The sequence below is a fragment of the Lepeophtheirus salmonis genome, chromosome 1 (genome assembly GCF_016086655.4).
Source record: "Lepeophtheirus salmonis chromosome 1, UVic_Lsal_1.4, whole genome shotgun sequence".
Lineage (NCBI taxonomy): Eukaryota > Metazoa > Arthropoda > Copepoda > Siphonostomatoida > Caligidae > Lepeophtheirus > Lepeophtheirus salmonis.
In genome coordinates, this window is record NC_052131.2 from 41,650,262 (window position 1) to 41,672,512 (window position 22,251).

The 22,251-nt window shown below is 31.3% G+C and overlaps 1 protein-coding gene and 1 long non-coding RNA gene across 5 annotated transcripts in view; one reads left to right on the forward strand and one right to left on the reverse strand.

Moving 5' to 3' along the window:
• LOC121129082 (carbohydrate sulfotransferase 4) overlaps positions 1–22,251 on the reverse strand; it is a 151,531-nt gene that overhangs the window by 87,619 nt on the left and 41,661 nt on the right. The gene's annotated exons all lie outside the window — the stretch shown is intronic.
• LOC121129072 (uncharacterized) lies at positions 12,739–21,234 on the forward strand. Of its 3 annotated transcripts, none has more exons than XR_005868342.2 (3): positions 12,739–17,211; positions 17,266–17,916; positions 20,867–21,234. It is a non-coding gene; the product is annotated as an uncharacterized lncRNA (long non-coding RNA). The 3 variants fall into 3 exon arrangements; XR_011783419.1 differs by lacking the exon at positions 20,867–21,234 and having other exon boundaries at positions 12,887–13,956; positions 14,092–17,211; positions 17,266–18,911; XR_011783421.1 differs by lacking the exon at positions 20,867–21,234 and having other exon boundaries at positions 12,887–13,584; positions 14,092–17,211; positions 17,266–18,911.

Sequence of the window (22,251 nt, forward strand, 5' to 3'; positions counted from 1 at the left end):
TTTCCTTTTTTTAATCACAAAATTCTATTTTTTTTTCCTCATCAAAAATATAATCTATACACAACGGTAACTTTCAGCATTACTTAGTTGCGTTACTGTATTATTCTGTACGTGAGAAAGTTCTATGAAATATCCGTAACACATCCCTAGTAGACTCAAAGAATATTTGATAATAATAACTTCATAACTATATATGTACATTCCTTCCTCATAAATGCATAAAATTTTATATTATACACTTCTTTGACTCTGCATAAATTTTCATATAAAGTAGATATACTCTGATTATGCCTTTCAACTGGAAAAATATGATAATTTCTTCTCAATTTATAAACTTAACCAAGTTTGCATAAAAATGTGTACACATTATTTAATTATTTTCATATCTCTTCCGGTTTTTTTATATTAACTAATAAATGAGTAAAGCTACACTACATTTTTGACATTTGTGGTTAGGATATTGGTCAAAAGACTAACATGATATAGGTTTTTTGGTTTGATAAAGAAATCAATAAAGGTTGTGGAGGATATTTGGCAGCTCAAATTCCAAAGACACATTATCTATATAAACTATATCAGCTGATTGGTGTAGAGGTTTGCCAGTCTGTTGCCACAGCCCAGTAGTATGGATGCATTTACCTTACCCCTATGAGTGTAAACGGCATGCAGTGCTGGGGATGATATGTGCCAGACATTTGAGCAAAATTATTGCAGACATGTTGAAAGTTGCTGGATTGTTTTTACATAAATGTTAGAAGACCCAACGTCAGGGGAAGTGAAGATAAAGAATTTGTCAGCAATCTTTTTTTCTGACATTCTTGTATCTTGTTTGACTTGTACTTAATGTCTTCGTTCATACAGTTTTTGATGGCCATTGATGTTCATCTCCCTTGCCAGGGCTCTCATGGACTGCCCAGGGTTTTTGTCCATCATGTCAATGAATTCATCGTCTTGCTTCACGTCAAATCTTCTAAAATGTTGCTTTCCATCAGCTACAGCTTCAAAGTCATACTTTGACTCAATCAGCTAAAATTTCTCAGTCAATGTTTTAGTGTGAATAGCTTAGATTTATTAAATAATAGTTTCCTATTTGGGAAGAATTGGCTGACAAGTTATCAATTGTAATAATATAAAAGGTCAAAATTGGTACAGAAAAGATCACTGAAGACACAAACCGGAGTAAAATCGGTCTCCAATTGAGTATTATGAGTCAACTGATAATCATTTTATGATGACTTTTTGTATTTAATTTGTTTCATGTACCTATAAGCCATTCCTAATCCAGTGGAAAGTTTGAAAGTTTTATTAGCATCTCATAATTTAAAACTTTTAAATACATATGTTACTTTCGGTTTTCTTGATACATGTGTTCTTATTTTTGTAATAATATAGGAGCTTCCAAATGAAAGCATACTCAATCCAATTTCTTTGACAATGATCTGTAGTTCCTTAGTTTTTCCATTATGTACAATATCATATTGTTGACTTAATAACTTTATAAAAAAAACAGTCCACACGATGTGTTAATTATCAAGACCCATATAATCTAATACATCAAAGTAATTAGAAGACTTTTGACTCTTATGAAATAACCACATTTATTAGCTAGCGTGATGTAGCAAATTATGAAATGGAACATGTAAGAACATAATTAGTGATAATATACTTTTTGTTGTCGCACCATATTTGTGGTGGCTTTTACAATTTCTACTGATACTTAGGAACCCTAGATCCAATTTCAAATAATGATTGAACATTGTATTGCCTTGCTATATAATTACTTAAAGGATTGATATCAAAGACACAGAGTGCCATTTTTGAAAGTAACATTTTGTAAATAATATTGATATAAATGATAAAGTAGAAGTCAGTTCTTTGATTTTCTAAAAGGTTTTAGGACAGTTTCTGAGAGATCTTCTTTCTAGTTTTGTGTAGGAAGGTTTCTATTTTTCATCTTTTTTTAAGAGGAGGGGGGGGCTTTGAATAGTTGTTGGCGTGCATATTTGACACGTGCTCAAGCAATACTGACTCAAACAATCAGAAAACTGTTTAAAAAGTGTTTTTACTTCGAAATCTTATCTTTCTAATCTCATCTAATGTAAACTACTCCAATAAATACTCCCACAGAAAATAACACTAAATACGAACAAAACAAAGCTTGCTACCTAGTTTCATAGGTAACAAAAGTCAAAACGGAAAGTTAAGGACCTTTCTTTATATAATAATACTTATTTTCTTTTGAAAGTGTTTTTTTTTTTTTTTAAAGAAGTCAATTTTTTAAACTTGTAGGGCTTTTTTAGATGGAGAATTTCTATGATTCTACAATAACAGTTTTTTTTAATATATAAAAGGCATATATAAAATAAAGGTGGTTCACTGTTATGCCTACGCATAATTTAACACGCATTTATTTTTCCTTTTTTATAACTATAATTATCCTTATGTAGTAACTTTTTAATTTTCCAAAACAAATTATGAAGTGAAGTGCAAGAATACCAATAAAAAGGGAGAAATTATGATTCTTAATTAGTGAGTAAGCACCTTTTTTCTAGAATTTTTTTTTTTTTTTTTTACTATTATTTTTCTTTTAGATGAAGATAAAAAAAGTCTAATTTTTCTGTTTACAAAACTGAAATAACTTTTTTGAAAATGAACATTCTTGAATTTATCTTGAAGTTATGGATGCCTTTAGTAGTAAACTTCTTCTGACTTCAGTAGAAAAATGTTTTAATTATCCGGTACCCTTGAAGTTGGAAGTAAATTTTACAAAGACAAACGTAGAGAATGCCCTCTTTGCTGTCTAATTGAGACTACTTATCATTTCTTATGGGAATGTTCTATTTTAAATATAATATATAGAGACTTTGTTTTGGTTTTAGATAACTCTTTTAGATTCAAGCTCCAGAGTGATTACTTTTTAACTTTGTTTAGCAGGACAGACAGTCAAAAAATTAATGCTGCCCTTAGAAAAACACATCAAACTTTGTACGCTCTAAGGACAAGAGAAAAGAAAGATACTAGAGGAGTTTTTAAAATTTCAAAGCTGTGCACGAGTGTTTTAAAATATTTATAGTACTTATTATATTTTGTATATAATTATCAATATTAAATTGGGGATAATGTACATATCTATTTATTAATCCATTTACATATTTCAAATTGTTTGTGTCTCTATCTGTTTTGTTTAAAATCTGAAAATATATGAATCCCGTGTAAACCAAGAAATAAAATTCAGTAATTTCTCTTATTTTTTTCTTAATTTCACCCCTCTCTAACTTTTTCTGTTTTTTACAACATTCTTCCCAGAGTTATAATAGAATCTGTAGCTACTCCCCTACGGATCGTGAGAACTCACAATTGCAGTCATTTGCCCTTTAAACTCAGAGTATTTTTTTAAATAGTTCTCATTTTGAATCATATATTTTAAGCTAGCTTTGATTAGAGTTCTTACCTTATAAATATTGACGTGGTCGAACTTAGCTATTGGAAGGAAATTGTTACGCAATTGTGCCGCACTACGAGTAAAGATTCCATTTTTAATTCTTTTCCGGGGCGAATAAAATATCCGTAGCTGTTTTTTTTTACTCAAATTGCAATTAAAATTTAAGATAAAATATGAGAGTTGCGAAAAGGCTCAAGTTCTTTGCATGAATTAATGCTGGGTATATTATATGTCACAACACTAAAAAGTTGATATTATTAGGTAAAATACAATAGAATATACATACAAAATTAACTACAAAACTTATGAAATTTAATTTAGTCTTAACTTTTAATACTATATATTTTTAAAACCCAACTTTTTTATATGGCCGGCAGCTGTTTTTTTTTTTTACTTAATATGCTAAATAATTGCGACAACAGCGCCCTCAATTTTTCTAAGTACATAGTATTTGTCTATATGTGAAACGAACAGCATCTAGCATTTTATCTAAATAATTATCCTAGAAAACATTGGGTTGGTATATAGTATTTGACTACAGGCTAGTCGAAATCAAAGAAATGTTAGCTATGCTTTAGCTTGTTTGTAAAACGTTTTTACACCCATTGTTATTTAGGCTACTATTGTATATATTATTATAATTTTTATGCATTCTTGTAATCCAATTGGAACAACCCCCGTATGAGTAAATCATGGCCAAGTTTTTCCTGTTCCTATACGCGACTGATAGCATTAAATTTATTTTGTTTTCATTTTGAGTCAGTTGTCGAGATGGAGGAGCTTAGAAAAAACACGATTGCCGAATTATTCTACAAAGGACACGAAGCAAAAGCCATCACCAAACTCACTGGTTACCCTAGAAATACTTGTTACAAAGCTAGAAACCTCCAGTTACACCACTATAAAACTCTAATACAAGTATCGGGTTGAAGAAAGCGACTTCTATCCTCAAGACAGGGCTGAAGAAATCCATCAAGGTTCGCCTGACCTGAACCCCTTGGACTTGTATGCCTAGGGAGAGTTGGAGAAGTTTTCCTGTGTCACTACTTCATACAACAGTCCCTCAATACTGACATCAAGCGCTTGACTATAAAGCTTTCCTCTGCAGTCATCATCAAAGCCTGCCGAGCATTCTGTTGGATAATTAAGGCAGTGATTTAGGAGATTGGAGAGCATATTGCAAATTAATATGCTATTACCATTTATGCTAATGAATAAAACTCAAAAATGCATCAAAATGCAATGGCTCAGGATCGGAATGAAGTACAAATTTGTTCCAATTGCAGTGCAAGACCCTGTATGGGGCTTTACTCAGACCCTATATCAATAAACTACTTTTCAAAGGCTCCACAAACTTTAATTAAGTACAACAATTAATTTAATTCTTATAAGGAATTTACGGAGAGGCTTTTAAGAAAGCAACAAGTGGGCCTTCACTTACCTGTTTATCTTTTCCTATTTCTTGTAACTTAACGGATAGTTGGAAAGCTTACTTGTTGCCTATATTTTTGTATAAGATTCTTGTTAATCCGGAAGGATTTCAAAAGGATACCTTCTTCTTCTTCTTTCCAAACACTTATCGATAGTCACGGCTCAAATGTATCTTTCTTATATTGCTATTGAAGGTATGAGCGAACAAATAACTACTTTATACAACTACTGAACAACATAAATTGTTTTTTGTCAGAGAGTTAATTTAAAAAAAAAAAATAATAATAATAATGGCTGAAGAGAAGAGAGAGAAAACGTCGTGTTCTTTACATTTACCCAAAAAGTACTCTTTCATGAAGGTACAATATTTCTATAATGTTACTCATTATTAGAGATGTGAAAATGTAAGTATATTAATCAGTTCATATTACATACGAATAATTACAAAAACTCATAATATGGCGAATACTCTGAATGTTTCCTTTATTGGATTAATTAAATACCAACTAGACAAAATTCATTAAATATCAACTTGATTTGATTAGTAAATACCAACTACATTGTATTTTGTGGTTTTAGATATGTGGAATACTTATTTGTTTCGTATAGTTATTTTTTTTTGTGCGCCACAGGATTTTGGTAGACATTTAAACAAAAAAATTAAAATGTTTTTTTATTCATTAATATTTTGGAACAGCTCTTGAATATCGATTTCAAATGTGCGTTAGTTATTAATAAAATGGACACAAATAATAATGAAATTATTGACTAATAAAAAAATCCGTTAATTTGAAGTATGTGAAGTGTCAAGTGCTAAAATACAGGCTCTTTTCTCTATAAATACAATTATTATTTTTTTATTAGTGCGCCTTTGTCCTAGTTGTATTTATTCCGATGTGTAGCCCTAATAAATTATGGTATACAATTGTCTAAGATACTCTAAACAAAAAAAAAGTTTTAGTCAACCAAGCAATAAGAGGGTCATAACCAAAAACATTAATCAACGCAGAACTGCAATTCTGGAGTATGACCACATGGAAAATCACAATCAAAGATCTCTTTTGTGTACCAGATCACCGTGAGAGACACACCAAAAGCTTCAAAAGGGACAGATTAAGGTTAACAGAATTGATTGAGGTAGTTAAAAGCATCATTGAAGGCAGAATAGGCAAGGCGACCGTCATAGCCTTGCTTGTGAATTTTACAGCAGCCCGACCAGCATTCATCTCTCGTTGAATCCAGACTTAAACCTTTATACCTATTTATTTATTTGCTTCCATTCATTGTCAGAGTTTGAAGCAATTTCTATCGCGTCTAAGCGTGACCCCATACAAAATCCTCCTCAAATTGCAGAAGAAGAGACCACGTAATGTTGTCATCTTGTTTTTGAATGAGACCCCTTTTAAACTTGGGGAAATGGTTGCTAATGACACTGGATAAGTACAGGGGTGCCCCTGAATGATGACGTTGTCCATATAAGTAGGGAACACTATATTGCCAATCTCCACGTGGTTGCTGTGGTTGGATCTGAAGTACCGAAGTGTTACTTAATCTTTTTGGAGTCCAATGAGAGGGTTAATGGTGATCCGTTTTGGAAATATATGAATGAGAAAGTGTTTCCATGGCTTTGTTATACCTATGGAAATTCCTGGTGATCGCAGCAGGAGGGTACCAGCTGTCACACTTCTAACCAGACCAGGAGTTCCTCCGTGCTAAGACTCCAGTTTTTTTAGATAAAGACTTTTGGTCTCTCGTGAGGCCTGGGTGTTCTCCTAGGACTTTGGTATTTTTAGGCACCTCAAGGGGAAGTTTTCAGGAGTCCTATACAAAACAAAACCGCCCTCATCACTGCCTGAGCCAACCTAGAGCTAAGTTTTGTAAAAAAAACTGTTTTTCAAAGTTATAGACTAAGCTGGAACTGGTTATTAAGGCTAAAAAAAAAAACTGGCTATATAGATAGAGAAAGTAAATAAGGAGTCCATTGATTGTATTTATTACATTTTCCAAATGATATTTTTGAAATACTAGATTTTCGTTCATTTTCAAAAAAAAAGATTAATGTTAGGCAGATGAGCCTGTCTTTATTAAGTAAAAGTAGTTTTTTATGAAAAAGAGTTTTAATGTAACTTTCTTATACTCAACGAATCATATGATTTCTTATAGCACCAAAAAACCAGTTATGCTTAAAAGATCCTGTAGATTTTCGAGTATCAATAGTCTGAATTTAATTTTAATAAATATATATTAAAATCTCGGAACCTCTTCCATAAACTAATATAAATTGGGAATTTCTACAAAAGATTTACTGAAACAAAAGTCTTCTTAACACTCCTTTCTCAAATGTTTATTAAAATCCCTCGGCTTACAAAAAAAAAAAAAAAAATCCCCTTGATGTTACCTTTATTAAAATTGAAGAGTTCTTTCCCTTCTTTAAAAGTATTTTGTAATATAGATACATACTTATACTGAGATACATAACTAACAAAACTCTTCTTCTTTTTTTTTAAATTAAATACGTTTTTTTCATACATAAATTGAATTTATTTATATAAAAGTTTATATTAAATTATAAAGCAAAATCTGACGTAGAAGAAAATTATTTTATTTTGTAATACCTCTATCACAACTAAGCATAGTTAAAAAGGATTTATAAGTCCAATTTTCTTGGATTTAATGATATGTTGGTTTTTAATTTAGAACAGTCGTTAGATCTGAAGTAGATGAGTCGAAAATAGAGCTTTCACTTTTATACATATAAAAAATATAAGTATATTATTGTATTTATTTTTTATAAAAAGGTTGTTGTACCTTCATTATTTATAACATATAAATATTTTGAAAAACGTGATTTTACTGTATCCACTTTTTATGATCAAAACGGAAATTTAATCTTTTATACATGGAGGGACTAGGAAATAATTGAAGGAAAATATATTTCAATATATATTAATGAAGGAACACGCCATGTAGAATTACTAAACTAAACTGAATGTATCTGAACAAAGTTCCCATATAACATATCAAAGGGACCTCAACCTGTCTTGTCTTAAAAGTCCTATAAATATATGCATCTACCCAGTACCGGTTTTAAGGCATTGGGAGCCCTTGTCCTATGCCTTGCATTTTACTTTTTTAAATATGGACCTTCACACTACGAGAAAGATTATATCAAGAAAAGTATTATATCTGGGAAAACACAGTCTTTTGACTTGAAATATAATGTTTCGGTGATCATAAAAAAACCAAAAAATTCCCTTGTTGGCATCATGTTTACTTCACATATTATATTATTAATCTAACAATAAAGAACAAAATTTGGTAATGGTAAGCTGTTTCTCATGAACATTTTATGAACAAATAAATCTAGGTTAAGTATTAAAAACTCATTAGGTGCATAAAATCTTCACACGTGCTACAAAAAGAGGGAGTTTGAGCTTTGAAATAATTTTGTTATTTACTAGTGGGAGTAGCTGATATTCTTCCGAGTTATTAGGTTTTAAATAAACCGACAGACAAACTTTGCTTTATTAATATAGATTTAGAATTCCCTTTTCTTTACTTTTTAATAGAACGCGCTAAGTTTTAGCTACGCATGCTCATTGGAACATTGCTATTTATTAGAAAAAGTAATCAACCACTTCTAATATATTAAGCGAACATACAAAAATGAGGCCTCCGCAGACAAACTTTCCTTTATTAATATAGATTTGCCCCAGTTCTATATCAGCATTTAATCAAAAATAATCATTATTGAATGAAAATTTAAGGAATATTGAATATAAAACTCTAAAAAGTTATTACAAATAGCAGCCACATATACTAAAGGACTTCTTTAAAAAAATATTTTTTGGTACTTTGGTCTTGTAGTAAGGTCAATAAACCCTTTTTATCATCAACACTTTAGCATCCAATGTGTAATCAGGGATTTATAATATATGTCCGACCGTTATGTAAAAATTAAAAAAACTGAAAAGAACTTGGTAATCCTCACAATTGCAAGAATGTTTTGGAAGAGAAAGGCTTAGCTGTCACACGTACTAGTTATTCATTGATACATTATACATAATTTCTACCTTCAAGAATTAAATAATAAAGACAATATCAATAGAAATAAAACATTTTGTTCAGATTTCTTTCCCACTCCAAAAAAAACCGTTACCACTTTCTTCTTTAATATGACAAGCTGAGTTTTATCTCCAAACGCTATTTGTCTGCGTACAATGTTATTTCTTAGATCAAGTATTCACATAGGTAGTTTTTAAAACATTGAACGCACACTCAAAAATTATGGCTCTACAAAGATACAGACAGAAAAAATTTGCATATAATTATAGATTTGATTTTAGATTTATCCCCTTTTTGAGATATTTCAGTTATATATATTTCCTGTATTATTGGGTATATATTGGATCTTTTAGTCAATTTCCTCAAAAAAAATATTTGTCTTATGGATTAAAAAAATTTCTTCCCCATTCTTAGGTATATGATGTAACAAAAATTGGTTAAACCAACCAACCTTAATGTCTAGTATATTTTGTTCATCTTATCGATATTATTAAACATAATCAATTAATTATCAAACTAAACAAATAATTTTTATTTTCAAAAACTTCGATTAAATTTATGTTAATAATATCAGAGATATTACAAAAAAAGACAAAATAAAATTGTTTTTTTTTTAATCTTTTGTCAAAATACAATTAATCACTTTAATTGTATTTAAATACAAAATATTCTGCAACAGATTAATTAAATATTTTGATTTTATTGACTAGGATTTTAAAAATGTTATATTTTTGCATTAATTAGAAACACTTCTATACGTATGTAGTACATATGTATAAGATTTAATTTGAAATAGCCTTATTGAAGTTAGATTGATACTTACAATGGTGGCATATATTAAATGATAATATAAAATGACTTCTATAAAACGACTGGCTGAAAACTCCGGAGCTTCACACATAAATATTCTATTATTTTTTTTAATTCACCTCGTTTTTACTTTATAACAACTTTCAAAAGACAGCATTAAAATTTGATGGCAATCTGTTTTTTTAGTTTGTGAGTTATTTTGTTAAGTGCGACTTTTGTTATTTCAATAACAATGGATAAAAATCGTGCTTTAATTTTATACTGCTTCATAAAGAAAAAAAAATACTGTTCAAGTTAAGCAATGGCTTGAAAGATGTTATGGGGACTCTGTTCCATAAAGAAAATAAAAAATAGATAAATAAAATTAAAAATAATAATTTATAAAATGCCAATTTTGAAGGGAAAAAAAAGTGTGTTTTTTGTAAAGCCCAGGACATTTCAGCCCATCTGTTAGAAATTGCTCATACTTACATATAATTACAGGCTATACAGGATGCAAGAATAGAGCTTCCTTTTTAATAAGGCGTGACAATCCGGCTAAGGAAGTAGTAGAGGGTAGGCGTGGTTTATTTCAATAGGCAAAATTTGAAAGTTTTCCTGAAACTACTGTCAGGGGCTATCATGTGTTGGTCTTAGAACACAGATTTTGAGTTTTTAATTGACATGATTTATGGGGATCTATTCATTCCTTTAATTTCTAATATACAAAAAAACGATCATTTTTCAGTTCATCTTTATAATTTGAAATTTGCAAAATTCTTTAAACGCAGATAACTTCACAGATAACGATGCTAGAGAGCTATAATAGATGCAATCAAAGAAAGGGATTCTAAATCGCGCTATTTGTTTAACTCGGAGAATTGAAAATGGATTTGTTCTAGAGAACCATATATTTTTAAGACTTTAGCAAAAACGACAATGTCTAATTCTGTTATCAACTTATTATCCACGATCTTGAAGTAAAATATGTTTTCTAGTATATTTAACATCTTTTTGTACAAGACAATTACCCCTCCTAATATGCCAAATTGGGTCATTGGAAAATTACTTAGAAAGCAAATAACTGTGAATGCATCTGTTAGAAACTGATCATACCGGTTAAGTACACGTTGGGAACAACACTGACACTTTGTATTACGCAAAAACACGCGTGGTATTTCAGTTACACCTAAACATTGATAGTTGTGCACGATGCACGTGTTTTGATTGCTCCTCATCTGCTCTAACAATTTTGGTCTATGAATCCTATGAGCTATGTATGTCCTCTCTTGTAATCATTATTTTAAGTATTATCAACAAATAAATACATAGTATGACACTTTGCATTTGTATGCCCTATGTAACATATTTGACCATATAATAATACATGTCTGTGTGCCTGATGTACCAAACTTGGGATGTGTACATTGAACACACGTTTATATTAAAATATTTTATTGCTATAGTAAATATGGGTTAGTTATACAGAATTATTCAATTTATTGACAATGGGGTACATTGTTTTTCTTTCAAAACTGTGTAAAATAAAGTTTAATGTGAGTCATTGTTATGAAACAAAAATTGATCTGATTTATACAACTTGTTATATTGTCATTTGGAAAAGGGAACTTATTTTGCTGGACACTGTATAGAATGTTTATTTCATTTAAAAGACTTATAATGGCCTTGATATCCCCCCTTCATATCAAATCTATCAATTTCTCTTTTGTTCATTGTGACGATCAAATTTGGTTACTTTAAATACAATTTGTAACACACGCAAAGTATCAATAACTTTGTCGAAAAAAAAATTGACAGTAATTCTTTGAAGAATAAAAATGTAATCCACACTTAATTTTGAGCATAATCATTCTAACTCTCTTTTATAATTTTCATAATTCAAAAAAATTAATATTTTGATCATTTGTTGTCCAGAGACTCAAAACTTTTCAAAAATCCCGAAATAATTAGTCGAAATCGGGAATTGGCCATTTTTTTTTTTAGAATTTGCCTTTGGAAAAATAAAGTGTAATTTCCTATTTTCCTATTCCAATACTTATCTATTATTATTTATTACTGGGATTTAACTATTTAATAATATTTTTAAGTCTGAAAAAGAAAAAAATGAAATATTTCCGTTGAAATACAGGAAAGGACTATATGCATATCGACTTTAGTCTTATAATTTTATAAAATTCCGTAATAAAATAATTCATGATAAGGAAATGCTCGACAACTTTGAAGAAACCAATTGAGCACAAACTAAACGTAAACCAAAATTATCTTCGATTTCGGCCCTATTTTTCGGATAACAGATCATATTCGTAGCACTCTAAAAAATATGAATTTGCCGAAAAAACTTTACTCTAATGTAGTAAGTAGTAGTATCATAGATAATGGAATGGGATGTTGAATCAGAGTCAAGAATTTATATAACAATCAGCACTGGAATCGGGATTTTTTTTTTTAGTCGTCCCATGACCAATACAATGTATAAGCCTATATTTTAAATTATCATACAATTTTGCAAATAATAATTTTATTTTAGTGTAGATTAATAATATTTACTTACTTGAAAGTTGTCTCAAACTAAGAAAGAGCTTAGAAAAACTCAAAAAACTGGATTTTAACAAAAAAAAAAAAAAAAAAGAAGCTCATTACAGATCTTCATCAAGAACTACTATAATTAGATATGAATCTATATTTCCCTTGAATAATTCATCCCTACACTACCTAATGTAGTACAGGGAAGATCAGGGAGTCGGTAGTGGAGATGACTAGTGATGAATTGGAAACAAATATGATTTATCGTGTTCATAGTTTATAAATGACATCATCATAAATATTTAATAGTTCCTAGGAGTGTAATTCGTTATTATTATTTGTCTTCTTTCTAAATATTTCCCCTTATACAGGTTTGTAATTAAAAACAAACAATGGTTATGAAATATTTAATTATTATTAATTATAAAAACTGAATTTATTTTAACTCCATTTGAAATTGGTTTTTTTTTTGGTTTTTTTCAGTTAAAAGTGTTTGTATTTTATAAGAAAGTAACAACATGTAGAACTTTTGATTTAACAAAGTGTGTAAAATACATATTATAAAATAAGACAATAAAAGAAGACAAGCAAAGTGCCTCAAAGAAAGGTAATCACGTTATGTAATTTTCAAATGTTTTTTCTAAGGAAGATGTTGCTGCTGGTCAGTCAGTAACTTCATCTGACCCCCTTTGGCATTCCTTCTTTTATGTATAGTTTATTTCCTTTTTCTCATGATCAGTTTTTGTTCGTTCTTTACTAAGTAATGTCCGCTATATATTCTAAAAAATAAAGTAATAAATGAACCAAAATCCTTCGTTTCATATCATTCCTCTTCGTCGAGATAAGGGGTTTAGTTTATGCTATTTCTCCAGAAAATGTGGATTTTGTGCAACAGCCGTAACATTCAGAATATTATTCGTCATTAAATTTTCGCTTACTATTTCGATTACATGATCATCGTTCGTCTGACGTCAACCTTCGTTATCACCAAATTGTGTCGTCATCGTTATTTATTTTGTCATTGTTTGTTTATATTAATTTTGAATTTGCATCATGTCATCCCGGGAAAACATGAAAGATTATAAATTTTTGGAACTTCGTTAGATTTGCAAAAAGAATCAACTCTCTAAAACGGGTTATGAAAATAATACTATTTCTGAGGATCCATTGTTTACACTCTTCTCCAATGTCCTTGATAAAATGTCATCAATGAAAGGAAACCTTAAGGACTCATCTTTACCGTCATCGATTACATCGAACTCGCAGAATTTTCAGTATGGTGGGAGGATTTCGATACCTTAGTTCATTCCAAGGTAGTAAATAATATAGATATGTCGCTGAGCGTCTGCCTTTCTGATTGGCTGAGCTGAGTGACGCCATAAATGTTGTATTCACTTAGAAATTAAAACAGTAATATAACAGCGTGAGTTGATGATTTATAGACTCCTTTCACTGAACAAAATCAGAACTCAAATAGCGTCTCTAGCATGGAAAAGTCATCAATGTATTCATCAGCACCCGAATCCCCACTGGTTTCTGTATCAACTTTTGTTACCTCCATTAATCTCTCTACTGCTTATACAGACTTGTCTGCATCGAGATCCTCATCTGTGCCGCCATCTGCTCCTACAATATCCTTCTCGTGTCAAACTCAATTTTCAACGAGCAAACAATGTCTTAATTCAGTAGGTTAATTAATGCCAAAAAAATGGGTTTTCAAATATTATTGATTGGACAAGTGGGCATCCGGGTTTAGATTTAGTCATAAGACTTGATAAAGGATATATATTACTGCAAGTTATTTTTATTATTGTTTCCAGGAAATCGAATTTCAACAAACATCAAAGCCACTACAGTCAAAGAAACGATATCATATTTGTACTACCTGTGCCGTGGCCTCTTGTCCATCGCCAGCTGATATATCCTATTACAATTTCCCAAAGGATCCTACATTGCTCCGAAATTGGGTAAAGTCTTGCAAAAGTTTGATCCAAAAATCTGGCATCTGGAGCAATCATTTCAACCAAGACTGTTATGAAAAAGATCTCCGTAATGAGTTACTTCGACTAGAAAGTTGGTTAAGAAAAAATCTGTTCCATCAGCAAATTTATACATTTCCAGGATTTCATGCGTAACTATACCTTCTGAGCGAGCAAAGATATCTTGGAAAAGGGGGATCCATCGAACTATTGAACCTTTATTGGCAACAGAGCATCTAGATTCGAGTGAAATGATCCCTCTAGTTCAAGTCTCTAATGTTGGTGTTGAATGTTACATGTTCTCCGAGAAAAAAGAAACACTAGCCCTGAAAGAAAAAAATTCGCACACTGCAGGAAGAGCTAAAATTGTCAAAAGTGGAGACTTCAAATCAGAAGCAAGAGGTTCATCGTTTGCAGTCTAAAAAATACAAAAAAATCCCCTCCAATATATTCATAAACTGAGTCAAACTCCAGCTCAAGTCAAAAGAATCCTAAAGGAACGACGCTTTCATTATGATAGAGATAATGTTACAAAAGTTTTAGTTCTGAAGACGATGAACTGTAAGACTTTTGAATACTTGAGAAGAACTCAAACGGCCCAGATGCAAAGTCGCCAAACTGTTGATAGGTGGACCGAAGGTTTTAATGTTCTCCCTGGGATTCAGAATGACTGCTTACAAATTCTTCAGGAAATGTCCCTTAATTTTGAAAATGAAGAAGACTGCTTTGGAGCTCGCTCTGTTGACGAGGTTGATATAAAGAATCGGTTTGAAATTTAAACTAAAACCATATTTGGTGACTCCAAGAAAGTCCCAAGCTGCAATGGTTCGAGGTCTTTTTAAGTCATGGAAACACCCTGTTCATTTCAAGCTCCAATGACAAAAGAGAGACTATTCGAGATTATCAATGAAATTGAAGTATGTGGCATCAAGATCTTTGCCGTCATCTTCGATCTCGGAAATAAGACATTCCTCAGTCAGTTTGGGCTCATCAAACCTAGTCAGTTTACTTTTCCAATCCCTCATGATCCAAGTAGGACAATTTTTGGATTTCCTGATGTCCCACATTTGATTAAACGAGCCCGAAACCACCTTCTTGACAAAGGATATATCATTCCCAATTATAACGGGAAATCAATGAGGTTCGGAAAAAAACATTTTGAAGAACTCATGCATATTGATTGTGGTGTATTTAAAGTTGCTTGGAAATTGACTGAAAATCATATTGAGTGCAAAGGGATTGTCGCCAAAGGGTTAGGCTAGCTTGTCAAATATTCTCCGAGACAACTGCAAAAGCTTTCATTTTCGGGTAGGAAACTTAACTTAATATTATGAAGATGCCACTAAGTATGTTAAAAATTGCTTAGGACAGCCAAGAAATATGGTTCGAAATATAATAAAAGGTTTCATGAAATTAAAACCGATGAGTTCTGTTGATACTAAACAAATGAAGGAATATTTAGATTTAACATCTGGTATTCTTTATACTTTGAAAAGTTTTGTGAAGGAAGCTAAAGACCCTTTCGACGTCTTTTAGAATCAAAGCTTCTCTCTGAGCTTAAGCAGTCCCGGGAGAGAAAACTCATTGAAGACAAAGAGAAGTTCCCTTCAGTCGAAAAATACAAACTTTGGTTCTCAAGGGAGATATCTGGTCGAGAAGCTTCTCATCCGTCATTAAAGGATGACAGAAAAAAAAATTCAATACTTATGTTACTTCCTTTCAACCTATTTTCCAATTTGTATAATTTCAAATTATTCCTTAATAAAATGTTTTCGCTTTGCTCAGGAGCCATCTTCCTCCCGTTGGAATTTGGCTAAGAAACTTAATTTGTGTATTAGATATCTGGATGAACATCATCCTAAAATAAAGTACTTTGGGAAATGTGAAGTGAATGGTTGTTTAAAAACTCATCATTCGTTATTGCATTTTGAGAATTCTAACACAGATAATAAATTACAAAGTGAACAATCAGGTCCATATACTATTGTTATTTTACAATTCGACTCACATTCTTTCGACTACAATATACCCCATGTCACTAAGATTATGCATTCCGCATTACATGGTCTGATTGATTCTAAAGACCATCGTATACCTGTACGGGTTGTTTTCCACACAATGTCACAGGAACCTGCATGTCAAAGTGTGTGATTAATGAGATGCACTTCCATAGTCGCAAGCCTTTTTAAACTACTGTCTGTGGTTTCGGTAATCGAGAGTCAAATCTTAAAATTTCGATTGCTTCATTCGGACTGTCTGGTCCGGGTTCGCTTGATGTTTATTCTACAAATGCCCTTGTTAGTGATGATAGAATTTGTTCGGACCTCGAAACTTTGTTAATTAATTGAAGCAAATACTTGCATTTAAAAAAAATGGATAGTCCCTTTGAGGAAGACAATTCCCATTTGGAGGTTGGCATTCTAATTGATATAGATAATTATCTTCGCGTTATTACTGGGAAGGTTATAAAACATCCTGATAGTTTTGTTTTGCTTGCGGCTTTAGAGACAATTTTTGGGTTATGTTCTATTCGTACCTAACTCATATAAAATCCCTTCTAAATTTAAATCTAAAGCTTAGAGATGAAGCTGAGTTAAATCATTCAGTTGATAAATTTTGGTCTATGGAATTGATTGCCATTTTAGATTCTCAACGATCCCTTAAAGAGCAAGACGTAGTGTTCTTAAAAAATTCAATATAATTATAAAGTGGTAGATATGAGGTTGCGTTGCCTCTTAAAAATAATGTTCCGACATTAAAATCAGATTATGAGTGTATTAAATCAAAATGGATTTCTCTTGAACTTAGACTTGCGAGAACACCTCAACCCAAGGAGGAATATGATAGGGCCATAAGATCATACAAAGAGTTGGGATTTGCCCGCCCGGAAGGTCACTCACAAAGAACTTCAAGAATTTTGTTATGGTTCTCAGTATTATTCCCCTCATCATCCTGTGATCCGTGAGGACAAAAGAACTTCGAAAGTTCGTCCTGTTTTTAATACTATTTTTCCAGATAGTTGCGGAATTTGTTGAATGGCTGTCTTTTAAATGGCTCGTGACTTCAACTCCATATTGGACAAATTTTACTTCGCTTTTGATTAAATAAAATTGTGATTATGGTTGATATAGAGAAAATATTTTGTCGTACAAAGATTATTCTGAATGATTATCGTTTTCAACAATATCTTTGGAGGTACAACAATCCTCATGTGGATCCTCATTATGACGTCCGTTATAAATGGAGTGAAGTCTTCGCCATTCCATGAGTCCAACATCTTCAAGTTCAGAATATGGGAAAAACTGTTGGAAAAATCGCACAAATGAAATTGATGTTAACGATGTTGTCCTCATTTCGGTGGACAGCATACTTCAAAAGGACTGGCCCATGGCTCGAGTCACTGAGAAAATTATAGGTCATGATGGGAAAGTCCGTACCTTGAAATTAAGAACTGCTAATGGAAAAAATGCAATCCAACTTAATATTTTCATCCGCTACCGGGCCCATCATTATGAACCAGTCGCTCTCCGAGAACATCACTCCAAAAGTGCTGAACACTAATCCTACTGCTGCCTTAGAGAGGGGGATTACTGTAGGCCAACTCTAGAATAGATGGTGAGAGGACTCAAGTTCGAATTTACGATAGTTGCATTATTTCTCAAGCAGGTTCGATGTATTATTATTTGTAAATAAGGAGGCTGTAGCTATTAATAGAGAACCCACTTTTGTTTTGAGTTTGTGAAGGGAATTTGCAGAATATTATTATTTAAAAAAGGGTGGTTGGGGTGATACCTTACTGATCTACAAGTCTTTTTATTCAATATCTCGGGCTATTCTCAAGAACTTTTCTAGAAACAGCTCTCCTAACTGTTGTTGCACAAAGTAGATAGAGCAATAATATCCAGAGTGTAGGGTCCCAGAAGTAATTTTTATATCCTTAAAGTTTAAAAGTCCTATCTTTCCTACACCCTTAAAAAGGACAGATAATTTAAAGATTTTTAGGACATTCCAAACCCCAATCGTGAATTGAAGTCAGAATTTGGGATTTTGATATGTAATGTCTTATTTTACTCCAGAAGAAGTCATCACGAATACAATTTATTTTTGGACAGGCGACTTCATTATATGGAACGAATTTCAGCAGATGTATAACCTTTGGAATAATAATTGTATTCCAAACCTTGACTTTTTTCTTGGAGAATCAGCTACAGGGATGATTAAAATTTCTTCAGATTTTCTAATTTGGAAGGACTTGTGTCTCGTTTCTTTCTATAGCGGTCTCCCTCTCCTGAGACGACCATCTTCAACCCCAAAAAAGAGGAGAATTGTAAAACCTTCAGATGGGGAAAGCTAGTTCTGAATACTTACTCATTAGGTAGAAGAACCTCAATTTTGCATAGAAACACTCTTAGGCTTGATTCATCTTTAAGTAGGAGGGTGTTACTTTATCAAAATGATGATGCCCACTTTTAGCCCAACTTTTCCTATAAATGTATTTCTAATGATCATTTTGGCCAAAAAAAAAAATCAAACCGGCCACCCCCCTACTACTCCAAAGAATTACTTTTTTAACCTTTAAAAACCCTTATTTTTACCTTTTTCCAAAGAAAAAGGGAGAAATTTGCATATGTTTAAGACAATAATTAAATTTTACAATAAAAGCGATAGGTTTACAAAACTATAAATTGAGGAGATATATTTTTAAGGTCACAAAAAGGTCATGTTTTCTCAATTTTATATTCTTAAGTGGTTATGTTGTTTTGTAAAACTTATTAAAAATAATTATACAATTTAAATATCAATACTAAAATAATATTAATTATGTTATATAAAGTTTATTAAGATAAATTATCTATAACTACATCAAAATAATACTATGTTAAATTAGCTTTATAGCATATGTTTGATAGATATGTTTTTAAGTTATTTGCATATCCATCAACTGATAAAATTCTGTAATTTTCTTTTAATTTGAATAAAGATGATGTTCTTGGCATAGACAGACTGGTAGCCTTATTTTATCGAATTTGTATATTGAGCCGTTCAATTTAAGTTTTTCTGATATGTTAGAATTGGTAAATTCATCTACTTCATCTGGTTTTGTGAAGGGATCACTTTTAGACTCAAATAAGTGTAAGTCTGCATTTCGTTTTCAATCCAAATCCTTATTTTGTGCCTCTTTAACGCTATCTTGACATACAAGACTACGGAGTTTATTCATTTTATCAACTGGTTTGAATTCTATAAGGTCAATTTACTTTGCATACACGAGGTTGTTACTCGCAGAAATCAAATTACAAGCCCTGCGAATGGATAACTCATATTGAATTGAACTTACATACCTTTCAGCTGCCAGATTATTAATAGCCGCATTCTTGAGTTTGGATGGATCTATTTTGCTAACAAGGCGACTGTTGTCTGTTTTAAAATCTCTAAATCCAAATACATATGCTCTCTGTCGGTGGAATCCCTTCGCTAATTTCGGAAGAGCAATCAATAGCAATGAATTTTTCAATTCTATCTGAATTCTCATTTACATCACTACTAATTGCTCTGAGACCTAGAGATTACTAATTGCCTATTTCATTATATAAAAATATATTGAGGGAAATAAATTGTCATTAAGCATTAATCCTAGGAATTTATTCTGAATGTCAAAGTAATTACGCATAAACAAAAAATATTAATAAACACACAACCTGTGAAATAAAGGAACAGAATAAATTAAAAATGATGTATACATAAAGTGGTTATGTGTTATATGTTGATTTAATTAATTATGCAACATTTAGCTACATTTAAAAAGTGTATACGTAGACTAGGGTTTCCATCCTGGGATTGCATTTTGCTGGTATTTCTTGGGGTTGAATACTTATGCGACTGGAAATCCGACAGTTATTTATCCATATCTATAAAGCAAACTTTATCGGTCTGTCTGTCTCAACAAAGTCATTTTAATAAAATCTCACATGCATTTAGCATTGAGCGTATATAAAAGCAGCACTTTTTTGTTAGTGAGTACTCTATATACTAAAGTACTCCCTGACAGATCAGTTTCACACATAAATTTCTTTTCTCCGGCTCTCATTGTTATTCTGTCATTATTGAGGAGAGAACATATATGAGATATTAAAAGTATTGAGTAGTTACGTGCACATGAAAAGCGGAGAGTAACACTAATGATTTGTTGGGGCGTTATCTAAAATATTATGAAAACAAAATTCATATTATCGTCTACACCTAATCACAACGGGCAATGCCAGATTCTACCGCTAGTTTCATAATACAAGTCTTCCTGTTCACAAGGAAACGTTTTCTGAGGAAAATATAAAATATTTGTCCCTTTAACCTAAAACGATATTTTTGAAAACGGTGTCCAGAGGCGAACACTGTTTACGTGTAAAATAACTTGTATAAGTTCAGAACAGGCTCAAATGAAGTACATTTCTTCCTGTCGAGGAAGCAAAACTTTTTAAATCCGAAAAAGTGAAATCTAACACGTTTTTCAAAACGTTGTTGTGTGGATTAGGTCTAAGTTTCATCTAATTGGACTATAATCCACGAAAAATTATGTCCTTCATAACTTACTATTTTTTTTTTTTTTTTTTTTTGTCAGGTCGGATATTGATTTAAGAAATTCCAAAAAAAATGAAATGGCTCTCTCTAACAAACAATCAATGCACTATTAGTGATAATGATAAAATGAAAAAATGACATTGATTAAGCTTTTATTTCGTGGGCCGTGTGGAATACTTCGGTGATCGTTTTTCTTCTAAGCTTCTCCATCCCAACAGCTGACTCAAAATGAAAACAAAGGGAAACTTATTGTATTTGCACTTTTAAAATATACTTGGATTAAGTTTTGTGAATTTTTTTTTTAACAGGAACATTTTTTTAATTTAGTGTTGTTAGTTAACTAATCCCTCTAAATATTTTATTAAAATTCGTAAAATTGTACCTTAAATATATGTACAGAGTGCGTACTCAAACTAAACATAAAACCTATTATTTATAGGCTTATAACTTATTATTTAACAGGCATATCAAAATTAAAGTGATATATTTTAAACTATAGTTATTATATATGTTCTCCACTAGCCTGGATCAATGTTTCGACTCAAGGTCTAAGCTTGGTCCAACCATTAATGATAGTGTACTTAGAATGTTTTATGAATTAGTGTTATCATATCCAAAATGGTTGAACAAATCAGTCTAAAATTTAGCAAGTATACGAATAAAATAACCTAGCATGTTATTTATTCTTTTATTATCTCTAAGGTCATTAAGAGTATTGTATTTGTACAACGTACAGGGATATACTTTTACCATTTATTAAAATAACTGATAATGCGAAATAAATCTCCTATACTAGTTAACGAAAAAATATATATATATAGGTCAGCTAGGTATTTTTATATACTATGTGATTTCATGAATCTAAACTTATATTTCGTTTCTAAATAATATGATTTCTCTCTTGGGATCCCGTTTTCCAAACCCTTTGTGGGGGTTTGTAACAATGAATTGGTGTATTTATTGAAACTATGAAGTTATTTTTTTCTTAAGTCAAAAATGCTTCGTCTCTTACTCTAAAAAATATTTTCTTGATGATATACATCCAGACACACACACCTGTATAGCTTATATTCATATCCCTAATTATAATATTACCCCTTCTTTAATGTTTTTTTTTTGTTGTAAAAAAAATTATCCTCTATTACAGTAATACATTTATAATCCCCTCAAAATTAATCACTTGAAGGAAACAAGACACAAATATATTTGGGTAAGACTAAATCTGATAAACCGAGTGGCAAACCCATGAGAATTTAATGATTTTTAGTCCAAATTCTCTTGGCTACTGAAATACTTTTAGATCACTAGAAGTGCTAAGAGTACTAAGAATTGCTGTATAATAAACTAGGGTGATGTATGATCAAATGGGTGTAACCAGTTGTAAGTTCATATCTCCTCAATTTCAAAAATTATAAAATTTAGACT